General features: G+C 39.5%; 1 long non-coding RNA gene across 1 annotated transcript; it reads left to right on the top strand.

Annotated features, from left to right (window-relative positions):
• Positions 1 to 1757: 1757 nt before the first annotated feature.
• Positions 1758 to 2694, top strand: LOC143414167 (uncharacterized). Its single transcript, XR_013094695.1, has 3 exons — positions 1758 to 1878; positions 2001 to 2060; positions 2148 to 2694. It is a non-coding gene; the product is annotated as an uncharacterized LOC143414167 (long non-coding RNA).
• The last annotated feature ends 23231 nt before the right edge of the window (positions 2695 to 25925 follow it).

Raw genomic sequence — 25925 nt, 5'->3', positions numbered from 1 at the left:
ATAAATTTCTCCTCAAAATGCAACACTTGCACCTGCAATTTTTTTTTACGTGCGCTCAATTTTTTTTTACGTGCGCTCAGAATAGTGGCACAAAAATAACGCCATACATGATCAGGCCATTTCCACACCAACAAAAAAAACCAAGTCATTTTAAATAAGACCAATCACAGAATATTAGTTACCGACAGTTTTTAACAATTTCTAGATTTCAGGCACACCAAGCAATATAAGGATGACCCGTAGGGATGGGTATCGAAAACCGGTTCTTGTTGAGAACCGGTTCCCACTGTTTCAATTCCTTAGAATTGTTTGCCATTTTTACAAACGATTCCCTTATCGATTCCAGACGCCTCGAATGACGTCACCACGTTGCATAGCGTCTTTTACTCAGTAGGAAACACGGCGCCTAAGCGGCACAAATGCTCAAAAGTTTGGTTACCCTTTATGAGAAAGGATGACAACAGGGCAACGTGCAATACTTGCAAAGTAGAGATTTCATCAAAGAGAGGAAACACTACGAATATGCAAAAGCATTTGCTCAAAAAACACGTGATTGCTTTAAATGAATGTCGTGTTTTTGATCCGCTCCGGACTAGCAAAGCTCAACCCAGCAGCAGCGTTAGCGTTTGCACGTTCTCTCCCGTTAATACTGCAGGTAACTAATCAACTAGCATTGCATATTATGTTAGCACGTTTTGCCTTATTACAAAACCTGCCATTACTGTGCGCTGCATTTAGATGACCATGACGAGAGAGACAGACAGAGTCTGTCTGGCTCAGATGCTGGCAGTTCTCGCTGCAGTCTACAGGTGGCTTCTCCTTTCACAGAGGCAGGGAAAAGTAAAATGACACAGGCCAGGATAGACGAATGTCACCGAGCAGTGACTAAGTTTGTTGTAAAAGGCTTGCACCCTTTTGCCACAGTAGATGCCCCCGAGTTTCGGTAAGTGAATGTTTAATTGTAGGCTAAGTCAGGAAATGTCAAAGTTTAAGGATGAAGAGGTCCCACATGACAAAAGTGGTCCTGAAGGAGAAGCAAGAGTTGCTCAGTAAGCATAGTAATAGTTTTTTAAGATTGTGTATATTATAATCATTAGATCATGATCAAATTAAATTTATAAACTAAGATAAGGAATATTACATTAGCATTTAAGTTGTGAACGCGTTACCCCTCAGAGCTGCCCAAGCATATGCTGCTCCTAGATGTAAAGACCAGATGGAACTCCTTGTATTTGATGATGGACAGATTCTGCGAGCAGTTTCCTGCCATCCAGGCTGCAGCCATCGATCCACAAATAAGAAAGTCCATGGAAAAGGAAAGGTGAGTAGTATTGAAAAATAATGATAATATGGCTTAACTTGGACTCAGGTTTTATTTTTGTTTGTTTTATGCAACATATCTGTTGTATTTTTGTTTTGTTGATTTTGCAGACTGGCTAAAATGGGCAATGATGACTTAAGAAAAGCAGAGGAGTTTGTGGTACTCATGCGGAAGCACTACACCTCCACACTAGCAGTGTCCAGTGACAAAAGTCCGACCTGTGGTGAGATTTTGCCCATCCTGCAAAAGCTACAGTAACACTACACCGTACAAGAAGATGACTCTGCCTTCACAAGGAGCATAAAGGAGAACATTTGGAAAGATCTTTCCAAACGATACCAGGTACAATTGATGATTTATTTATCATAAATAAAATGACAGTCATGATGTCACATTTTCCTCCCTCTTAAAAATGTAAGGACGCTGATATCAAGAGCTTCCTGGAGGAGGCCACCATCTTGGACCCCCGATTTAAATCCAAAGTGGAGAAGGATGAAGTCTGGCACAGGATCAGGGAACCAGCAATTGCAGCAAAGGCAGAGGCAGGAGCAGATGAGGTATTTCAATATGACAGTGTTTTTCATTGTTGCACATTTCCATTGTGAGAGTGAGACCTTTCATCTATGGAGCTGTGGTACTTAGTTTGATTTGCTTGTTTATTTGTCACTTTCTACTCAAGCACCTGGAGCAAGGAGACACACAGGGAGAGTTGTTCGAAGATGAGGATGAAGAAGACTATGTAAGTTTAGTTCATTGTGATGATAATTTAAATGTCATTGATTGTTCATTTTTTGCTTATTTTTTTATCATGTCAATTTAATTTCAGGCGCCACCAGTAAAGCAAAGAAAAACGGCCTTGGAGGAATTCTTTGAAGAAGAGGACAACAAGCTGCAGTCATTCCAACAACGGCATCCCGTTCTTTCCCTGGGCCACAGAGTGGATCAGGAGATCCAGCTGTATAGAAGCCTAACCCCCATCCCCTGCAAGGATAACGCTGCCCTATGGTGGTGGAGCAAGAGAGGGGGCTGTCAGCACTGGCTGAAAGGTTTCTGTGTGTGCAGGCATCCTCCACCCCGTCTGAGAGGGTGTTCTCCACAGCTGGAGAGACCATAAGTCCAGAAAGATCACGTATCCTTCCTGAAAAAGCAGATATGCTTACATTTCTGCAAAATAATTTTTAATTCTCTATAGTTGATGGATGCAGAATTGCACAGTGCACTGTTCCATTGGACTTGAGTTGATTGTATTTTTTGCTGGCTGATATAGTTTTATTTTTGAGTGCCCAGCTCATATATACTTTTAAAAAGGAGAGTGTAAATGTTGCTGGACATTCTTGTGTAATTGCCACTGAATAATTTATGTTATACTTTGTTATTGCTACAACAGAATATTTATTTTATTATTATTTTACATTTACAACCTTTTTTTTTCTGGGGTCCTCGTGGCATCGAGGAGCAGTAGGCTGTGGATCTCTTAAGATCTCACTGTTGGGTTTGTAAGGTCATGTTACTCCTACATTTCTGTCTGTTCAAAGATAAGATATAAAACAAAGTTCAAAGCTAATCGACCTGTGGGTTCTCCTTTTTTAAAAATAAGAATCAATAAGAGAATCGATAAATAATCGAATCGTTAAACAGAATCGAAAATGGAATCGGAATGGTGAAAATTAATACCCATCCCTAATGACCAGTGCTACTGAAAACTTCTCGTAGACTTGTAAGCATAATTCTGTGGGTTTACAGCTTTGACATAACCCAAAGCTGGATGGCTACTCAAGGTCACAGAATTAAAGCTAAATCATGGCTGGACCTCCAGGACCCTTGAGGAAGCAGATCAGAATCTGCTTTCATAGTTATGGTCGTGCAGGCGATCATTTGTTTTTGAATATCTAATAGGAAGCTTGGAAAGCACAAACACATCTGGCCTAGTAATTATGGTGCAGTGATTGTCAGCTAACAGCCACCAAACCAAAGACATGAGTCAGATCGTTTGAATGCACGGTGTGGAGGGTGCTTTCATGCTGTTTTCTGAAAGCAATAAGGAATAATGCAATGAACTAAACTGCAACTATCTTTTTCACAACAAACATATTCATGTTATACACTATGTATAGAAAATATATGCGTTTGCTTAATGGCTCAGTGAGACTAGAGTATAAACAGGACTCTTCTTCTAACTCGGAAAATCCGTCACTGTGTCTCTTTGCAGTTGGGCTCTCAACTCAACTAGTTGTCAACTGGTTGTGTTGTGATTGTATTCCTATATAAATAATGTGACAGCAACATTTTTGGATGGATGGATGAAAATAAACTTTCTACTACAGACCTGCTACTACATGGTAAAACGAGTAACTCAAAACATCAGCATGATTTGTACATGGCTTGATCAAACCTTGAAAGACATGCAAGAGTGAACATTTGTTGACTTTCGCATTCATGATTTGAACAGTAACGTGATATCAGGTTTCAAACCACTGGGGTATTTTTTTTTCCTGTAGTAAATCAAAATCATATTCCCTCACTGACCTTAATTGAGAGCTGTGGGTTTCAAAACTTGAGACCGTCTTACAGTGAGATTGCACCAGTCATTGCATCAATGAGCCACCATACTTATCTTTGAACATTTTAACCCTGTAAAGCCTGAACCATGAAATAACTGACAGAAAAGCCAAAGTTTTTGACACTGGGTTGCTTATATATGTTTATATTTTCTTTCAAATTAAAGAAATAAATTAAATACAAATTTGCACATGTACATTTTTATCTTTTTTTTTTTTGCTATATCCAACATTTTTGTGCAATTTATTACTTAAAAATGTATTGTGTATGTATTTATTTTTGATTCCTCTGGAGAATTTTTTTTTGACTCATTTGACATTAAAAGGTTCATAAAATGAAACACTGATAAAGATGGCTCAAATGCAGTGTTATGAATATTAACAAGAGTGTGCCAATGGCATAAAGTCCAAGGCCCTATGCTTTTGATGAGTCAGACCACCCTTGACCCATCTCCCACTCTCTTGCACAGACACACGCACACACACACACAAGTGGTTGGTTAAACTGTGCATCCTTGTGAGAACATTCATTGGCATATCGAATCCCCAGCCCCCCTATCCTACCATTAGCCATTTTCAGTCAGTAGTTAACCCAAAAAAACATCAAATCTAATACCAGGTCTTGGAATTAGGTATCCTCAAACAGTCATATAAAGGTGTGCGAAAACAACATCAGCCCCGGCATGCACTCAGCATTCGCAGATGTTGCGCTGCATTATTAAACAGATGGTTGAAATATGTAACTTGCTAGATACCTTAATCATCAGCAGTTCCTTATTATGTATGTATAGTAGAAAACACAATAGAAGTATTATTATATTTCCAGTACAACACACTGTATTTGCTCTGGCTGTTCCTTTTATACAGGTATATAGCATGTTTGCTTTTGTGTGTACCTCACTCTTATATTAGCTCCAGCTCGAGGCGGGCAAGTCAGTGTCTACACAACAGGTAGATGTGAAAGTTATTACTTATGGTATGTTTTTCTGATGCAAGTAGACATGTACTGTTAAAACAGGTCATGTCTACTTGCATTTCTTGCAAATGCATAATTGGAATTGAAAATAAATGTCAATGCAATGTGTACCACACAAAGTTACAGTATGAGAGAAGTGATTGGATCTTACATTCAGTTAAATAAAAAAATTCTACTTTTAGTCTGTGTTTAGTAAGTAAGTAAAGTAAGTAAAGTTTATTTATTAAGCGCTTTTCATAGACAGGTAGTCACAAAGCGCTGCACACAGAGATTAAAATAAACAGTACGATAAATAGCAAAATGCACAGTATACACAATATAGAGTTTAAATGTAAATTAAAAATATAAAAATGTAAAACGCATTGGTCAACAGAAAGATTGTTTAAACAGTAAAGTTTTTAACTGTTTTTTAAAGGATTCCACAGAGTCAACCAAACGTAGTTGTAGAGGTAGACTGTTCCACAGCCTTGGTGCCACAGACTGAAAGGCTCTGTCCCCTTTCGTCTTCAGACGTGTTCTGGGAGCAACCAACAAACTCTGAGTCTGTGAACGGAGACGGCGAGTGAGAAGCTTGGATAAATAATCTGGGGCTTGGCCATTTAGTGCTCTGTACGTTAAAACAATAATTTTAAAATGAATTCTAAAATCTATCGGGAGCCAATGTAAAGAACATAAAATAGGAGTTATGTGAGCTCGCTTGCTAGAGCGTGTTAGTAGTCTGGCTGCTGCGTTTTGTATAGCTTGGAGGCGAGAAAGAGATGATTTATCCAAGCTGGTAAACAGGGAATTACAATAATCTAAACGCGATGACACAAATGCATGGACAATTTTTTCCAGTTCAGCTAAGGAGACCACATGTCGCAATTTAGAAATATTCCTTAAATGAAAGAAACAGGAACGAGACAGAGATTTTAGGTGTGAGTCAAGGCCCAAAGAAGAGTCAAATATTACTCCAAGATTTTGAATATTTGGCTTAGCAGAAGAACAGAAAGGGGCAAGAACCTGACTGATTTTAGAATATAGATCAGGAGGAGCAATGATCATGGTCTCTGTCTTGTTCATGTTTAAAGCAAGGTAATTGTAAGAAAGCCAATCAGAGATTTGAGTTAAAGCCTGGACTAGGGTGGACAGCCTATCCAGCTGACATCCAGGACATATACAGCTGAATGTCATCGGCATAGAAATGATAAGACAGGTCACTAAAAGACTAAATAATGCCAGCTAAAGGAAGCATATAAAAAGAAAATAATAATGGACCCAATACTGAACCCTGTGGAACCCCGCAGGTTAGGGCAGCAGTGTTAAAGAACCTATCAGTCCTAACAGAAAAGGTCCTGTCTGATAAGTAGGAAGAAAACCAGTCTAAGGCGGTGCCAGATATACCAGCCAGAACCTTCAGCCTGTTGAGTAGGATTTTGTGGTCGATGGTATCGAAGGCTGCGCTAAGATCTAGCAAAAATGATCACGGAACAATTTCCTGCATCAGATGCCATTAGTAGATTATTATAGACCCTTAAGAGAGCGGTCTCCATAGAGTGCTGCTTTTGAAAGCCAGACTGAAAAGGGTCAAAAATCTGCATAGTAAATCGGCATAGTAAGTATCTGAACTGATTTTCTACAATTTTTTCTAGTAATTTACTTATAAATGGCAATCTTGAAATAGGACGATAACTACTAGGGGAGGTAGGATCTAGATTCTGTTTTTTTAACAGAGGGGTTACCTCAGCATGTTTAAAATAGGATGGAACACAGCCTTGCCTCAGTGAATTGTTGATGATGGATAGTGTGGGACCAATGCTGGTGAGAGTCCCAGACAGGACAGAGGGAGGTAATATATCTAAGGAGCATGATGAGGATTTCATTTTACCTATTACTGCAATTAAGTCATTGAGTGTGATTGGAGAAAAAGAAGTAAATGACCCGGGACAACAAGGGGCATCTTCATAAGGGGAGGCACTTGAGGGGATTTTGGATCTCAAGTCCATCACCTTATTTACAAAGTAATTGAGGAAAGTAGTGATGGGATTTCCGGCTCTTTCGGTTCGGCTCACTAAAAAGAGCCAGCTCTTCAGGTTGTTTTGTTGCTTTAATTAATTTGTTATTAACAATAATATAAAATTATGCACAAAATGAATTACTAATGTAAAAAAACTGGTTTTATATATAGGTGTATATGTACACCTATATATAAAAAATATATATATATAAATATTTACAGTGGCCCCTAGAGACAAAACACATACAAACTCCAAAACACTTTTCTAGCATGAACTGAACTTCCAAAACAGAGCTACCTAGATCACTTAAATTACACAATTGAAAGCATGTGTGTGTTGTTTGTGTATTTATACACAAGCACTCATATATATTCAAATAATAAAAAAAATGTTAATTTACCTGTTACTACCACACACCAAATCCAGTTGTTGGTACTTGCTGGCTTGTGTAGCCACTAGGTAACAAAAGCTCAACACTGCCCCTAGCATCCTGGAGCACTTCTGTTGTCTTTTGTACGTGTTTTGAGTTTTTATGTGCTTCTGAGTTTTTACGTGTTTTGGAGTTTGTAACGTGCTTTGTCTGTAGGGGCCACCGTAAATATACTTTTATTTATTCACTCCACATAAAATGTAATAAATAAATCATATAATACAAAAACCATCTATTCACATTTCAACTTTTAATTATTTAAATTTTCAGCTTTTTCCTTTAAAAAATTTAAAGTGAAACAACACAAAACGCTGCAAACCACAACACAATTAAATATAAATTAAAATATGAAAACAAAAAGAACATGCACATTCTCTGTCATATGGGCCTGCATGAATAAACTTTCTGAAACCTTTATTGCTGAATCCTCTGCAACTGAAAATAGTTGTGGATGATTAGATTAGATTAGATTAGATTAGATAGAACTTTATTAATCCCTCGGGTGGGTTCCTCTGGGAAATTCGATTTCCAAAGAAGCACAGCACCGACAGAAGTTACAGAGTCACAGAATATTATATATATATATATATATATATATATATATATATATATACACACACACACACACATATATATAAATACAGAGACAATATAAATAAAATATACGAAGGGGATAAATAGAATAAATAGGAATAAAAATAAAAATACAAGTGAATTGCACATTTCAAGTATTGAGTCTATTGCACCGTTGACTATTTACAAAAGTATTGCACAAAAGGTATTGCACAGTGAGGTGAAGAGGCACTACAGCTTAGTTGTTCCCCCCTCCTTTGTCCTCCTGTTTCCCCTCCCTCTCCCCTCCAGGGAGGAGTTAAACAGTCTGATGGCGTGTGGGACAAAGGAGTTTTTAAGTCTGTTAGTTCTTGTCTTTGGGAGAAGCAACCTGTCACTGAACAGACTCTTCTGGTTGTTAATGGCCGTGTGCAGAGGATGTCTGGCATTGTCCATAATGTCCATCAGTTTCTTTAATGTCCTTGCCACTGAAAATTACTAGACACGATTACTAGACCTTTCTAATGTGACGTTGTTGTCCCTGGCTCTTTCTCTCTCTCTCCCTCCCGCTCTGTTCCTGTGCTACTGAGTGTAGCTACCGCCCCTCCCACCTCTTCCCAGCGTAAAGCACAAGGCTTGCATGCGGAGTGAAGCGGAAAAAAAGTGCGAGAGAGAGGGTGAGAGAAAAAGAAAAAACCCCGTGGCTCGCGATAAGGAGCCGGCTCGTGTCGTTCACGTCAAAGATCCGGCTCTAAGAGCCATTTCGTTCGTGACCGACACATCACTAGAGGAAAGTGCTACAGTCTTCGTCAGAAAGCAACACAGCATGCTGAGTTGGAGGAGAAACAATACTGTTGATAGTATCAAATAGAATTCTTGGGTTAGTTTTATGACAATTTATGAGATTATTGAAGTAAGAGGATCTGGCCTCTTTGACTGACTCATATAAGTGAAGAAGTTCTTTGAAGTGTTCCCGATGGACAACCAGCCCAGTGGACTTTCAGAGACACTCTGCTTTTCAACAGGAGCGTCGAAGACCACGGGTTTGATTATTTAACCATGGTGTGCAGGAACTAACAGTGCAATGACTACTTTTGAAAGGAGCAACCTGATTAAGAATGGCAAGACAGTGTTCATTAAAAGAATTAATAAGGATGTCGACATCGTCAGAAGAAGGTTTAAAATTAAAAAGAGAAGAAAACTTTAAAATGACAGAGTCATCAATAAAGCGCCTGCACCTAATAAAACTTTGGGGAAGAGACTCTGAATTGAACGATACATTAAAAAAGACTGACTTATGGTCGCTAAAAGAAACATCATTTAAGTTCATGTGGTCAAGGGAAACACCACAGGTGAAGACCAAGTCCAGAGCATGCCCAGCTGTGTGAGTAGGACCTGATACATGTTGAACAAAATTGAAAGAGTCCATAATGCTCAGGAACTCCTTAGTGGTACTATTTGATGAGTCCTCTGCATGAATGTTGAAGTCACCAACAATGATGACCTTGCCCAGTTTAATCATGGAAGTTAAAAATTTTTGTAGGTCTGACAGAAAAGGTGCAGCAGACCCAGGTGGACGATAAATTAAAATGCCGTATATGGGCTGTTCTCGTCCAATTTTTATCATAATCATCTCAAAAGAGTTGTAACAGCTTGAGGAGATCATCTGGCATAAAAATGTCTTTTTGAAAATTACCGCTGTTCCCGCCTCCTCGTCCAGATATTCGAGGTGCACAGAGAAATGAACAGTCAGCGGGACACAGCTCTAAAAGATGTGAGTCTTCATTCTCACGCTGCCACGTCTCAGAGATAAACATGAAATCTAGCTTCTCCGTACAGAACAAGTCATTTAAGATATAAGACTTGTTGGCAATTAAGCGGGCATTAATTAACATCCATTTAACGCTGCGACCCACCGGGACAGGAGTAGAGTTTCCATGAACAGATTTAGTACTATGCGGTAAGCTGCGCAGCAAAACAGGGTTCCTGCTGCGATGAGGCATTCCTTTCCATGCTTTTAGGTGGAAGCCTGGGTGGTAAACACAGTGGGTTGTGGGGATTAATCCAGCTCCGACAAGTCTCAGGCGGATCTTACCGCTAGCAGCCCAAGAATAAAGCCCCCGAAGATCTGCCTCTTTCCAAAGACGACGGAGCAGGACAAGAAAGCCGGCTCTCTTCCCCCACTTCCTCCGACGAGGCCTCTGAAGCAAAATTGAGCTGACCAGCAAGAGTGGAGGTAAACCGGGTGCTGCGTCGCGCTCAAGCGGCGGTGGGAAAACAACGTCGTATTGTTGACTCTGAAAGTTATCCATAGCAGATTTGATCGCCAGTAACGCCTGGCGATCATAAATCCGAAGGGAGATGACACCGGACAAGACTGAAGCAAGAACATTTGCATAACATATAAAGTAAACAAACACACGGACGAAGGCAGCGGCACAGCCAAACACAGGCGCCATCTTGCCAGTCCTGTTTATAATTAATGCTTTTTAGTGTCGAAGTAACTTGGAGAAAAAGATTTCAGGAGTGTTGCTGAGTACATTTCCTCTTGTATGTTTTTTTCCCCCAAACCTTATTAAAAATATCATAAAATCTGCAGGAGAATAGGTGAAGAAATTTCTTGTCATCCGTTGCAAAACAGGGCTGCTGCATTTTTAAAAATGCATGGCTTCATGTGCATCACCACACACCACTCTTTGTGTTCCTGAATCTCCAAAGCAAACGTTCTGTGTGGAAATGGAGCTGACTGCTGCTGAATGAATGCGTTGGTGTTCCACTGATGTTTGTGACATCTGATTGATTTATTCATCTTCCCTGGCTCTGCCTTGCCCAGAAACTATGAACATCGCAGTCTTGATCTGGCACCCTGAAAGAGGTTGCAGGGCTCTAGAGTGCGACCAATTTGGTTGCAAATGCGACCAAATTTTTCAGTGGTGCGACTAAAAAAAATATTTGGTTGCATCTGTGCGACCGACGTTTCGGGTAGCAAAAAAAATAAAATAATCTGCAACCTTCACTGTGGTCAACAACAGACACACATTATGCCCCTATCGTGGACTAAACCAATCAGAGATAGTAAGGGGCGGGACCTCTCTGATTGGCCATGGTCCAGTTGAAAGTGCAGGTGGAAGTGGGAGGTGAGTAGCTTGAATAAAGCGATATCAATTCATTAAATCCTGAATCGACTTTTAAATATAACTGTGTTTTGCCAGAAACGCCAGATTCTCAGATTAAAGCTCACAAAACCATTTCAACAACAACCAAACAGCAGGTATGAGAGCAGGTACACGGATTCACACAAAGACGTAAACACAGAACGGATCAACGCATCAGAATCAACTTTGTCTTTCTCGGCTTTCTCACCCGACGGCCCGTAGACGGACACGCTGTCGGAGCTTAGCGATTCTGATGTTTTCTGTATTATTAATTCGCTTATTGCCCACCAGTCTACCGTTGTTTACAGCGCTGTGGCTGCTGTCTTTTTCTTTTCTTTTTCACTTAAATGACCTCGGACAAGAAAGCCTATTTTTTCTGTTGTTGAATACTGAAGAAATTTAGACTTTATATGCAGAACATTGTAGAATATTTTTAAGGTTATCTGCTATAAAAAGCCAGACCAGGAAAATCTCCTTCATGTTTTTCTGTGTTTTATTCTCAGTTACTTTCACACAAAGGCATCTGCTGTGATGTTCACAATTCTGATGAAGTCAGTACTGATAAATGATCAGAATTATAATATTTCTGACTGTCTGAGGCTAAGTTGAATCGAATCGGGACTTTGAAAACCGGAATCGAATGGATTATAGAAATCAGTGATGATACCCAGCCCTAGTGAGCAGCCTAGGCACAACAGAAGTGGATGTAGCTGTAATAGGAAAAGAACTATTGCTAACTTTTCTGTTAAGTTAAGGCCTGATCCTTCTGAAATTCATAGCCAGTGCTCTGACACAGTGTCATCAATCTTTGAATGCTTAAAAAGCACAGTGTATCCAGAAAAACACATTATATTATATAAATTATTATAAAATTTGTGTGCGCCTAACATTTGTGCCGGTACGCCTAACTTTTTAAAGTTAGGCGTACCGGTACGCCCATGGCAAAAAGTTAGTCTAGAGCCCTGGGTTGGGGTCTGGCTGTGACAAATGCAATGCTATTTTTTGGGGGGGTAGGGGTAGGGATGGGTACCGGTGTCCGGTGCCATGATGGCACCGGTTCTGACATAAACGGTAGTAACCAGACCGAAAAGCAGCGCACATTTCGGTGCTTTATTTCGGTGCTTTTTTTTCCTGAGCTGTGATACACTTCTAGCCAATCATTTTACGTTTCCGAGGATAGTAGGCTGGGCCAGGTACGTACGTTCTTTTAGAGCAGAGCTACAGATTAAAAATGTCCAAGGCGAAGCGGTCAAAAGTCTGGCTGTACTTCACAGCAAAATATGCAAACTCAGCAGCAACAAGTGCTTTAAGCTGATACTGTGATACTGTCAAAGGAGGTAACACCTCGAATCCGATGAAACACCTGGCGACGCATAGCGTTTTTTTTAAAAGCCCAGAAATGCGCCGTATTTGATAGCTTGCTGCGAGACCTCACACCGTGCACGTCGGGTGGGTTGCCAGTTATCGGACCCGGAGCAACATCCCCCAAAAACCCGAAGAATAGAGTCCTGGCCCCTAGCCCTGCCAGTGTAGCAGAAATGATGAGGATGATGATGCAGCAGCAGCCGTTCTTCTCTGCGTGAGTAGCTTAATGTTGTTCGTGTGTAATTTACGTTGAGTAGGCTAACCACGTTATTACATTAATGCATGTAAGGTGAACTAGCAAACATCATCATAGCTACATGCGGCTGTCCTCTTGTTTGATGGCAGATACTCCCTTCACCCTGGCCAAAAAGGCTAAAATGACCAAAGAAAAAGTGGGAAACAGTTAAACATGAGAGGTTTAGGACAAAGTTTGTGTTTTTTCCATTGTTTAAGCACTGCTTCCAACCAAGAGTGATACCATATATGCCCCATAGCTGCAGAAAAGGCTAACATTGTTATCTTTTTACAAAAAAACAGCTGAACATGAGAGGTTTTTGGACAAAGTTTGTGTTCTCCATTCTTTAAGCACCGGTTCGAGCACCGTTTAAGCACCGGCACCGTTTCAAAAGTACCGATTTGGCACCGGTATCGGATAAAACCTAAACGATACCCATCCCTAGGTAGGGGGTTGGTGTAGGTACCCTGATTTTCATGTTTGCAATGAAATTGGGACTTTATAGCTTTATAGGCAAAAAAAATGCTCCTGTGCAAAAATTCTCAAAATTCTGATTCGAGAAGAGCACACAGTTTATAACTTTGTGCTTATAAGTGCTTCTCAATAGGCTATCAGACCATATCTTGCTAAGCTTGGGCTACCAGCTTTTTAAATACACAGCCAAGGAGAAAAATTCAAAGCAGACAGCGGGTTTAATGATAGAATAACAGACGTGGATAAAGGCAGGTTAAATACTTGCACTTGTTTCAGACTGGAGATTCAAACTGAGGGATGTTACCACATCAAGACATTCAAGGTTTCGCCAATGCAGAAAACCAAGGCAGATTTAACACTGTGGAGGCTGGTTTGAAGCGTGGGGGTTATTGCTGCAAACTGCATCACTGAAAAGAATAAAGTGCAAATACCCAGTTGGATTCTGCACAGCTATGTCTGTTGCATTTTAACAGATGATTTGCATCTGTTTTCAATTTTTTCACCTTGCCCCATTGGAACACTTGTGTTGGATTCTTCCATTATGATGCATGAAGTTCAAATGTATTTCCCTGAGCATTGTATGCCTGAATGAACCATTAGATAAAATCTGGAAAGTTCTGTAATTGGCAGTCAGGAGGGGATTCTTTTGGAATCTCATACTACAATACCAACTGGTTTACAGGTAGATCCATTTATGTGAAATTTCTCACAGCACATTAGTGTATAGAAAGTGTATGGCTCCTCTGTGACGTCTATAGTAACAAAGTTCTAGTAAATACAGGTCTATTTTCACAAATATTAATTTGGCAGCAGACCACTTAAGACTACAGAAGAGGACGAAGTGCTCATCCCACTCCGATCTCACTGTTTGTCAGGTGCTGTATGCATCTTGCGGTTACACACAAGGTGTCTATTGTGATGGATCACTTGATACATTAGGTTGTTGGCTGGGTGGCACTGGCATTACTCACAGGTTTATCAGCATGGAGACTTTGGTCCACATCCAGATTGGACCTTTGACTTCCCAGTTCATACGCGAGCTGCTGACCTTGCTGAGTTTCTGGGCACTAAATGATTTGCTGTGTCATGACAGATGACTGAACATTCTTTTTGAACTAACCTTTTTTTAGTTGTTACATTTTTGCGCTTTTCTTTTAACACAGCAATGATTTGGCAGCTTGACTCTTAGCAATACCAAGGAAATGCCAAAGAAAGGACAAGAAGGAATCCGAGAGTGCAAACCTCCAACAAGGAAGCTCACTCTATGGACAATATTTACTTTTGAAGGAATGGTATTGTGGTTTTTATATATTCATTCATATAGTCATCATTATATATTCATTTTGTTTTCTTTGGTCTTTTCAAACATACCTTAAGAGGCTCGTGGTGCAGTAAAAAGAAGTGCAAACTGCAGGCTTTTGTTATTTGTCATTAAGCTGACCTTGAAGGCAAATTATAAAAGATTGTTAACAGTCCACCTTAACATATGACTCCACTCTAAAAGATGCACACAAACATTACCAAAAACGTTAACCTCTTTGATGAAGGTAATAAAACATAAATTCCAATAAAACTGTGGTTGTGTTTTAAACATTTAGCATGGCCACTTTACAGTATGTTTATGTCTAAGTACATCTAGCTCTGTATAACTTAAACAAGTGTATAAAGCCACTGGCACCCATCCAACAACCTAATGCATCAAATAATCAGTGACAAGTATTTAAGTCAGTTTGTTGACCCAGCATAATGCTGGCTTGGTCGAAGCTGTGATGAAGTAGGACTGTACCTAATCCAGTACTAATATTTTTCAAGAACAATAGTGGGATGCAAACATTCTTGTTTACTGTCATAAATGTATGAATTTGCCTCTGCAGCATTTGTGAAGCTGAGGCAACCCATGGCTGTTTGTGCCTAATGAGGTGCCTAATGGATCTGAGAACAGTCAGGCTTTTTGGTTTGCCAGCGAAACATTTCCATGAATCTTTGTCTCCTATGCACAGGAAGTAACGGAAGATGTTACAGGTAACAGAGGGTAAGCATCTGATTATGCAAGACAGCATGTCATAGCGGGAATCTGATCAAAAACGTCTCATATCATGACATTTTCTGACATACTGTAGTGTCAGTTCAACAAGAAGAAGACAAAAAAACTGGTTCAAAAAGTTTTATTTATTATAGGGGGAAAAGTTACACTCACTCATTTATATGTCATATGTCCTTACTGCTATAGGGAATTTGTAGATAGTAAAAGAAAGAAGTCTGTTGCTTCATACGTCTGCTAATCAGAAGGTCTGTGGTTTGATACTGAACCCCAGAGTTGCCCCCAATGTATCCACAGCGGTGGGTGAGTGAATGTTAGGTTAAGGTGTTTAGTGTAGAAAAGAAAAAAAAACACACGTGTGAGTGGTTGAATGAGGCTTGTAGTAAGAAAGCACATTGAATGCGTTTTCTTACTACAAGCAGTTTTAATTGATTAGAGAAGTGCTATGTAAGTACTAATCCATTTACCAGTTTCTTGTTTTCCAGGTACAGTAGGAAACACCAACTTTCTGGACTTTACAGTTTGTACAAGGAAGTGCAAAGGAAGAAAACATGGATGAGCTATTATGATTAAAACCTCACATGCTTCTCTGCATTGTTTGGCAGAGTTATATTGTGCATCTGCACTAACATGCAAACCCAATTCCAAAAGCAATGGGAAGATATGTAAACTCTATATAAGATCAGAACATGATGATTAGCAAATCTAGTATTTCATATTTTATTCACAATAGAAAAATAACTTGGAAAGCATTTTAAGAAAAGTATTGGCTAATTTTATATTTGATAGCAGCCACCTGTCTAAAAAAATGTTAGGACAGTGTCTTTTTGACCACTGTGGAGTATCCCCTCTTCTTTTAACAATGATCTGTAAATCTCTGGGCACACAGGAGACAAGCTGCTGGACATTTTTTAGGGGGGGAATGTTGTCCCGTTTTTCTGTGTTACAGCTGCTCAACATTCATGGGTCTTCTTTATCATATTTTTTGTTTCATGAAATTTTTGATTTGTCTGTTTTTTCTTTGCACAACAGAGCTTAAACTTGTATACGGATGGCACGGCAAACTGTGTTGACTGGAAGTGTCCTTGAAGGCCATGCAGTGATTTCCATGACAGGATCTTGCCACGAACAATAATCATTTACAAACAGATTTTTCAGTTCAACAAATTTAATCGTTTTCACTTTCATAAAGGTTCCTTTATGTACAAATGCCTAAAACGTTTTTGCTCACTAACAGAAATATGAATAAAGGTGCACAAATTGCCTGAAATGCACAGTTCACATCACATCACATGTAGATGTGGAGTTTTGAGATTCTTCACAAAGCTCCACAGATGTAACCTGTGTTCAGCTGCTAGTTGAAAACTGGGACATCTGATTTTCCAGAACATTCCTTTGTTATTTCAACTTCAGTGTATATAGATGATACAGTAGCACATGAAGTTTAATATATGATTAAAATATATGGTGGCCATTCTTCTGTTTGGAAAACAGAGCGTGCAGATGAAAGAAAACCATGGTCATACACCCCTGTGGCTCATCCTCTGAAGCGAGTATATGCTAAATAATCTCTTGTCCACTTTGAATATAGATATAATCCAGCTAATTTGGGATAACTACATCTGACAATTGCCATATTACAATTGTTTGGTATCAACAGACCAACATTAATGTTTGCTTGAGGACTAATAAACAGTTGGTATCAGTGCTCATCCTTCTCAAATTTTACTCAGCAGTACAGTTTTGTACAGTCTTATTAAGAGAGTGCCTGCTGTTCCTGAACTATCAGCATTTTGTCATCTGAATTCAACACCAGGTTAACAGCTTTCTGCTGTTAGCTAAATACAAATCAAAAATACAAGAGATTAGTTCTGATACTAAAATACCAAACTTAAAAAGTTGCCTGTAAACAATTACTATATCTGGTTTTAACATGTAAGTTCGTTAAAAAAAACAAAACATGTCTTACATGTTATACATATCCTCACATTACTTTGCATTTGTGTGTGCACCCATTTGTGAATTCTCCAAATTACACAATGTAAACATTTGTAAATCTTAGTTTATGTTTTTGAATCACAACATCCACGTTTTTCACAAAAAGAAGAGCCAGTGTAAAAATTTGAGTCACAAACTGTGTACATGACACATTTCTGTCGTCGACATTGTAAACACTGCAATCTGCATATTGCCACGCCCATTTTTCTGTTTAAGGAAACACGTTTACCTCAAGGTACAGTGAAGAAAGCCGTGAAGTCATTCTTAGGTAGAAGCCTCCAATGCAAAATACAGACTGTCAAACTGAAAAAACTAAAAAATGATGTCTGAGCAGGCACTTCTTTACCTACAAGTGATAATAGTTTTTAAAAAAATTCAAGGCTCTGGCTTCAATAAATGTTTTATGCTCTGAGACCAGGACTGTGGTTCAGGTAAAGAAAGAAAAAGTTTGACATCAAACTGTGGTCTTACACACATGAGTAAATGTGAAATTTTCTTTAATTTAAGGAAAGGAAAATATCAAATAATATTGATCGGCTACTCATGAACAATTGTTTTGTTTCAAAAAGCCCTGAAATGACACTATAGTGAGTTCGTGCTTGGCCGCTAACATTAAAATGCTTCTATCGTGCTACACAGCCCGTAGCTGTGAGTATGTGTCTGTAAACGTGTTTCTCCCTTAGGCCATAATGTTGTAAATTAGAATGTGTTCTGAGTCAACCTACCATGCTAAATAACAGTTAAATGTACTGTAAGTCAGCGATTTTCAGACTCGGCAGCAGGGAATTTTGCTGAGAGGTCGCTGCTGTGGATATCTGTCAGAGATATCCTGTTTCCTAGATCAGCTTTAATGTAAACTACAATTCGGCTGACTTCAGGCGGACCCTGAACGTAGGACTGCTTGGCATTTGTTTATTTATTTTTTGTAAGTCTCAATAAATAAACAGCTGATTATTTTTTAAGCCGAAGCGAAGATGTGGGTAGTGCAGCTGAATATCTTATGAAAGCAGAATCAGTAATGCTTCTTGTGAGATTCTTAGTAAGGTAATTCAGTGCTCAACAAGGTGTCACATTATGCAACACTGTGTTACAGATGTCCTGAGAATTGGCTGTAGGAATGACACCGGACTGGGACAAATGTAATGCTTCGGCTGTCAATTTGCCTACTAAAATTGGGCTCATTATAGCGTAACAGCCATCAAATCCACTGAATAGTTAATATCCTTTTCATTGTGAAGTTGTACAAATCCCTTTCTGTTTCACAGGCATGTCAAATGTGGCTTTAACAGGAGTAATGAAAGCAAACCCCCCCTGCAAAATGCAATTATAGTCTGCAAATTACAAACTGTAATGATTCTTGAGCTACTGGGACAACTATTGTATTTCATTTGTAGATACCATGATTGCAGATGTGTCTTGATTTGGCATTTTCAAAGCGAGGGCTTCACTGGGAGCCTCTTTTTCCTTTTTTTATTGATCCCAACAAAGCAAGGATGCCTGAGGATGCCTCGCTGCAAAAAAAAAGAAAGAAAAGAAAGGCACTCTGTATGTTAGAGGTTCGTAGAAGTTCAGACAGAGTTTACAAAGCCTGCACAAAAAGGATTTTTAAGAAAACATGTGTCTCTGGGGAGTACAATAGCAAGAACTAGCCCAACGTGATTTAGATGTTTTTGTCACAATGTCACCAAATATGTTTTTAAATCACAAGCCTGGTGACATTCTCTAGTTTGTTATTGTCAGTAAGAAATATTGATTAACTATTAGTACCCACTGCATCACAGTGGATTGCACTTTTGCCTCACAGCAAGAGGGTCCTGGGTTCAAGGGCCTTTCTGTGTGAATATTCCCCCAGTGTCTGCATGGGTTCTCTCCACGTACTTTTTTTTCTTCTTATAGTCCAAACACATGCAGTTAGTAGAGTTGGATTAACTGGTGAGTCTAAATTGGACACTGGTGTGAATGTGAGTGATTGTGGGTCTCTCTGTTTTACCCCCGCAACAGTTAACCTAACTAGCATGTCTTTGGGAGGATGCTGCAGTACCCACGCAGGCATAGGAAGAACAGGCAAAGTCCGCAAAGAAGAATATTCAACCCAGGACTGGTTTTTGCCATGAAGCGGCACCACTACCACACCACTATACCACCTTGTAACAATAGTAATTAACAGGAAAGGTGGAGGTCAAGCTAAAGCTTGGAAGACAAAGACAAACATTTAAATTAAAACCACCATCTGACTGCAAAACACCTTTAGGAAGATTTACCAGAGAGTGGAAAGGTGGTGCCATGTATAGAAAAAAGCCTTCCCTCCGTCCTAACCACAAGATTTTGCCCATTCAGAGCTGCACCTCTAAGAATATAGACTAATCTAATGTTATTATAAAACCTGCTCTAAAAGGTACACAAAGACCAACACTGTGTTGGACAGTGTTTCACTAAAAGCATAGCGTTGTAAACCACTGACTTCACACTGAAAGAAGCTGAACTATGGCACACTTACTTTCAAAGCTGCTGAGCAGTTATGTTGTAAAAGTACTCTGAACTGCTTCCACTTACCTTTAGGGAGGCAGGCCGGCCCCCAAAGCAGTAGTAGAATAAGCACAGGTGAAATTGAACTACCAGGAAGCTACTGCAGAATATAGTGCAAATGCAGCTGATCCAAACAGATCTAAGAGTAGCAAAGAAATGGTGCTCCACCAAATAACCTAACCTAAATATTGACATAAATACTCTGAGTCATTGATGAAGAAAAAAAAGAAATAGCGTGTCATGTGATCAGAGATAACAGTGAGTCCAGCACAAAATAACTAGATTGCGAATGTTCTCAGTATGCAAATTGTAAGTCTAATTTAAAGGCCTCTAATTTGAACCTCCTAATTCACTAGTATGCCCTCAAGGTTTTCTTTCTCCTCTTATTTCTAGTTACATAAATGCTTTTGAGCATTGGCTCAACCTAAGAGTTCCTAAAAGCCACAGTGCTGTGCAAAGTGTATGTCGAAATAAACCACTGCTTGTATTTTCTAGTTGGGGAGGACAACTCACATACTCATTGACTCAGTTTGGATTTCAGTGCCCTGATGAATGTGGAGATTTGGAAGTGTACAATTGCAATCTGAAGATCCCCCGTAGGCTTTGCAAAGCCTTTTGACCTTGTGGAGCAAAAGAATGCGGCAGAAGTCTCGGTGAATGTAATTACTTCGCTGTGAGCAGTTCCTCCAGCCTTGCACGTAAAGATTTATTTGTGTAAAGCGCTTTGCTTTGGACTCACCCCAGCACATTTCATCAAATTTAACCACAATATCTTTATCATTAGTTGCTTTAGAGCCAGTGAAGAAGCTCAACTGCGGTATCTGGGGGATCAAAGTGAAATGGGGGCGCAAACTTCCCTAGTTGCTCTTGACCTCACACTATCTCAATTAAACGTTGGGGCTTTATTGGCCTGCAGATTTGCATAATTTATGAAGTGCCCTCAGGAAGTTCCTCCTCATTACAAAGCATGTTATTATGGTTTATTAGGTTCAGAATCAGGGTCTTTGTGTGCGCTGCCTGATAACATGGCTTACACAAAACAAACTAGTGGGACACACAGTCTCTCTTTAATGTCTTCCATTAAGTTTAAGCATGTGTGACTCATACAGCTCCTTGAAACTCAGTGACCTCATCTTCAGGAGTGAGAGGAGAGTCTGTGAAGTTCAGTTTCTGGATGAGTGCTTGGTTCTTCATTTGTGTTGTGTTTCAGCTGTTGATAACATTTTGTAATATTATTATATTATCAGAGCATTACCATTTCAGCACCATTTCTACTCTACTGAGAGGAGCCAGTATTGCTTTTATTATTTGTATTTGCTGGCTGATTTTCATGGGTGCAGCTACACCCTCCCCTTTAGGGTTTGATTTACTGTCACATGTGAAAATGTCAAAAATATCTTCATTTTGCCTGTTCTGACGAGGAGCGCGGCGTTAGGATTCCCTAACATCCTTGTTATTTACGCAAGCTAACAAGGTTAGGACAGAATTTAGACTCCTGAATGTCATGACGGCTTTAAAGAACTGAATTTAATAAGCTCCACTGTCAGGTTAGGGTGCAGCAGTGCATTTATATGCATGAATATGTATGTAAGCACCTCTTCCTAACGTTTAACGGATTAACAGCTGAGTCTGTTACCTGTTTTAGAATTGCCAGAGGAAGAACGTTTCTGAATCTAATGGGGAGGAATTATTTATTGTCATTATTATTATCATGAGCTGGGGGGAATGCCGTACTGAGCTAATGTTAGTAACTAAAGTAAAGCTGGTTTAAAATGCTGCACTCCTTTGGCCTACCAGAATTACTTGAGATCAATTTACATATTATGATAATTTGTGAGTCATATGGCGCTTTCCTTGTTCGCTTTTGTGAATTAATAAGCTCCGACTGCATTGTTTGGGTAGAGGTGGAGATTCTTGACCCAGTCGCTGGAGTCTGTGTCACTGTTGGTCCGTTCAGCTGAGTCAGGTCTGCCCTTCCCACATCACCTTATCCTCTGTCTCCTATCTCGCTATCTCCTTTATATGCCCTCATCATCCCCAGGCCAATATATTCCCATTTACTGTGGCTGACAGTGGGTATGAACAGAGCTACAAATAGCACTGGGTCATTAAATGAGGGCAGAAGTAACCTGAAGGTGAGAACAATGGGCTTGTTGCTTGAAAGTTGCTGGTTTAAAATTTCTGACCAGGGAAACAGGACTATGAGAAATTCATTTCTTGCAGCACTCATTTGATGACTTTTGTGTTACTCTGTAACATGGTGAGATGCATTGTCACGTAAAGGCATTTCCAGTTTTGTTTTTAAGTGTGACCTGCCACAAATTTTCTTTAGAACTATAACATACACACCGTATACAAAAAGCTACTTTAAAAAAAAAAATTTTTTTCATTTGCTTCTTTAAAATGTCCATGTTCAGCTAGGTGAGGGTAATTTAAGAATGCTCTATGCTAACAACGAGCTAACAACATGTTAGCCTGTTGCTGTGACCTCGCATATTTGCCTGTGCAGTTGTGCGCACCTTGTCCATTGTGAAATGGACTGGTTCATTATTGAAAATACATCATGCTAACTCCCTGGTCACAGCTGAGAATGCTGGAAATTAGCTGATTCCCACAAACTGTCATGAAACTCAATCTTAAAGAAGAAACACGTTATGAACACATAATCAACAAATACATTTTTCTTCACGAATATCACCACCACAACTTTACTGTAGAAACATGTACACAGTAGCGGTTTTTGATACGGGCGACACGGGCGGTTGCCCAGGGCGGCATCGTGGTGGGGGGCGGCATCACGGGCATTGGCAAAAAAAAAATTTGCTCGTACTCATATTGGGAATGGCATAGGCACCGATCGGTTTTCTACCGCCCATTTGCTGGGAGTAAGGGCGCCCTCCGTTTGCGAGGTGCGCCTGCTGCTTGCGGCACAGGGAGGAGAGGGCGGGACGGCGGGGGATTCTCTGGCTGGCTGGAGCAGCGTCTAATAACCAACTCGCAAAATAAAACAAAATAAAAACAAACCAACAATCACGAAAACACCAGACATTATGATACAGACTTATAATTTGCACCGATATTTTTTCGAAATTCTATACGCTAAAAGTGTCCAAACCCGGGTAAAGGAGCAGGGTTGGAATTGTGAAATAAAAAAAACCAATAATTGCTAAAATAAATTTAATTAGTAGTTCTAAATAAACTCTAAATGCATGTTTTTTACTCACTTTATGTCTCTTCCACGATGTTATTTCTCTCTCCAACAACGTAGGTTACAATTACATTTACAATTACATTAGCATGACCAATTATGCAAATTAGGCATTGATGTCATTTAGGGACTTCTAGTGACTTTTAGGACAACCAATAACGATTTTCCTTACTGGGGAGTTGACCACACTGGGCTCTTGCTAGTTAGCTTGGCATTTGCTCACATTTAATTTGGTTTGATGTCAATAAAGTCATATAGAGTTAAGTACATAAACATCCAAGACGCACAAAGAGAAAAATAACACAATTCTTACTCTGAAGGTATCAGAGAGCAAGAGAAGAGGAAAGCGGAGGGAAGCATTCCCGGAGTATTGGCTGAGTAAAGTTACAGTATGTATGGATACACAATTTAGTATAGTGACTCCCATGTTGTAATGCATTCTTTTTTTTAAAATTATTAGATTCATCCTGTTGTTCTATATTAGAGTTCAGTGTGTGTTGACAGAATATCCTGGAAGTCAGACACAATTGTCATGTCATGGTAGAGACATCTTTTAATAATGTCAATTCCAGTGACTTTTATCGCTTACTTGACATCCCCTTAAGTGCTAACCACTTATACTTATCTCTTTAAAACAAAAAACAGGCCAATATCATACCATCTGAAAGTGGCCTTTTAGAAAGTAGGAAAAATATCATCACCTAAGCTGAATTTCTCCTTGTTTGGTTGCAACTTGTTTATTGTAGGCAGATGTGAAGACTTCTGCAAGTTTTAGAGATTTCTAAGGCTGTTACTTTGTGTTACACTTACAGTTACTCTTGGGTTCTGTCAAACTCTCAAGACTGCAGACTGTGCTCTTTCGAGAAAGTCAGGTCATCCAGGGAGAGTGGTGCAGCATTCCTGAATTTCTCCAGACTGCAGTCAATGTTTCTCAACAAGAGCAGACTTAACGATAACCACAGTTTGTATGAATTTATTTCTGATATAGGGAAATGTCTACAACCAGTACTTCCAATCTCATCTCTTTTAATTGGAATGCCTAACTCCTAATAGCTTTTGAAAAACGTTGTTAGCACCGAGGTCTACTTACATCAGCTTTCACGGAGTAATGAAAGTACACCAGCCTTCGTGTCAAGTGATAGAGTCAAGTGACTCAAACATGGCAACGGACTGGATAGTTAGGTAAATGTTTCTAGCTAGTTAGTTGCTGCGCAGTGAAATGTTTAAAGGTATTTCAAGGTAAAGAAAGAACGGTAAGAGTAAATGAGAGCTCGCTCATCACTGAATCTCATTTCAAAGTGATCCTTTTTACAACAGCTTAAAGGTCACAATGCACTTTTTTAGCTCAGGCATCATTTATGTTAGATCCCTTGAGGTTATTACATTACATTAATATAGGTGAGGTGTTAATATGAACAAAAATCCGTTAGAAAAAGCACAAGATTATGTGTTTAGCTGTACCCGTCGAGCAAGCAGATTTTATTTCACCTCTGAGATCTCACATCACACTTGAATTGAAATTTGACTGAATTGCCCTATAGTATTAAAACTAAAGTTAATTAACAGAATGAAAAGCAGACAAAGCAAAACCTTAGAGAACCAGAGCTGTGGCAGAGTTTTGATATTCCCACAAAGAAGACGAGGAAGCAGATTTTATGCATTTAGCTTCACTACTGTATCCTCGCTCAATCCTCGCTCACAGAGGTGTCAGTACAAGTTTAAAGAGATCTCTCGACCTTATGTCAGCCTGCTGGAGTTGACCAAAGTTGCTGTTTTGCTGATGGTCAAGCCTCTTTGATCATAAGACATGAATTGAGGGTCTCCGGCCCTATAGTGACTAAGCAGATATGACTCAATGAGGCAGAGAGTAACCTGACTCAGCTGAAAATAAAGACTCTGCTGTCATAACAACAGGAGCAGCAGGGAAAATTAAACAATAGCTGACCAAACCCGAGGAAAACAGTGATGACAGCTACAGTAACACATCCTGAATAAAATGCTCTGTACACCCAGGAGACTGTCTTTATTTCACAAATTACCTTGTATAAAAAAGATTAAGTTACGTGCGAGCAAAAGCAGATCTGGGAATCCTGAGAGAACAAACCTAATGAATTCACTCTGTTTCCCTTACCAGCGTTTTACCCAATAAGGATACAACTTTAAACATTCAAAACACAGCACCATAAATAGAAATTTATTAGAGCTACAAAAAGATCCACTGTGTGGCCACAGGCAATCGACAGGCATCAAGGGATGAAGTGAGCATGTGAGACGGAGGAGAAGAATGGTAAGTGAATAAAAAGACAGGGGTGGCTAAAGCACCCGGAGGTCAACAACAAACGCTTCACGGGCTAAAATAGAGACAGCTGTGCCTCAGGATATCAACTAATGAGCATGGAATGCATTTCTTTCAAGAATTCAGGAGCGCATGTTATGAAGTCGAGGACATGGGAGCGGGTGATGGTCTGTGGCAAATGATCATTATTAGAAAGACAAAAAAACCCATAATGAATAATCAAATGTTTTTTAAATGAGGGCTTTAATGCCAAAAGTACAGATGTATTTTGGGGAATGTTTTATTTCCAAGACTACATTAATCATAAAATAAGCACAACATCAAAAAAGCACAAGTGATCATCAAAGCCGCTTCTTTGCAGAATCTTGAGTAATGCTTTAATTATGTCCTTGACTTTCATGCCAGCAAAAATTTTGTATGAGTGTACTGCAGTTTTGGGGGTGATTACCTCATCGCACTGCAAAAAAAGAAAAGAAAAAAGTTTGTGTACCCATGCCCCTTTTCTAAAATACACCACAGGCAGCCAGTTTATGTTTACTTAAAAGATAAAGCCTGCACACAGCATTGCTGTTAATAATCAACTTCCCAGCCAGCTGCTGGCACTCAAACTTTAACCCAGTGAAAGTTATTGTTATATTTCTTTAAAATCAGTTAATTATACTGTGTTATTGTATCAAAACAGACAAACAACAAACAGAAAAAAAATCATATAACATGTGGGCACTGCAGGTTTTTTGCAAACATTTTAGGACAGCAGCAGAGGTCTATGATGCAGGGATTTGGGATTTTAGAG

The sequence above is a fragment of the Maylandia zebra genome, linkage group LG19 (assembly GCF_041146795.1).
Source record: "Maylandia zebra isolate NMK-2024a linkage group LG19, Mzebra_GT3a, whole genome shotgun sequence".
Classification (NCBI taxonomy): Eukaryota; Metazoa; Chordata; class Actinopteri; order Cichliformes; family Cichlidae; genus Maylandia; species Maylandia zebra.
The sequence above is the reverse complement of the archived record's forward strand: the minus strand, read 5'-3'. Positions and strand labels throughout refer to the sequence as shown.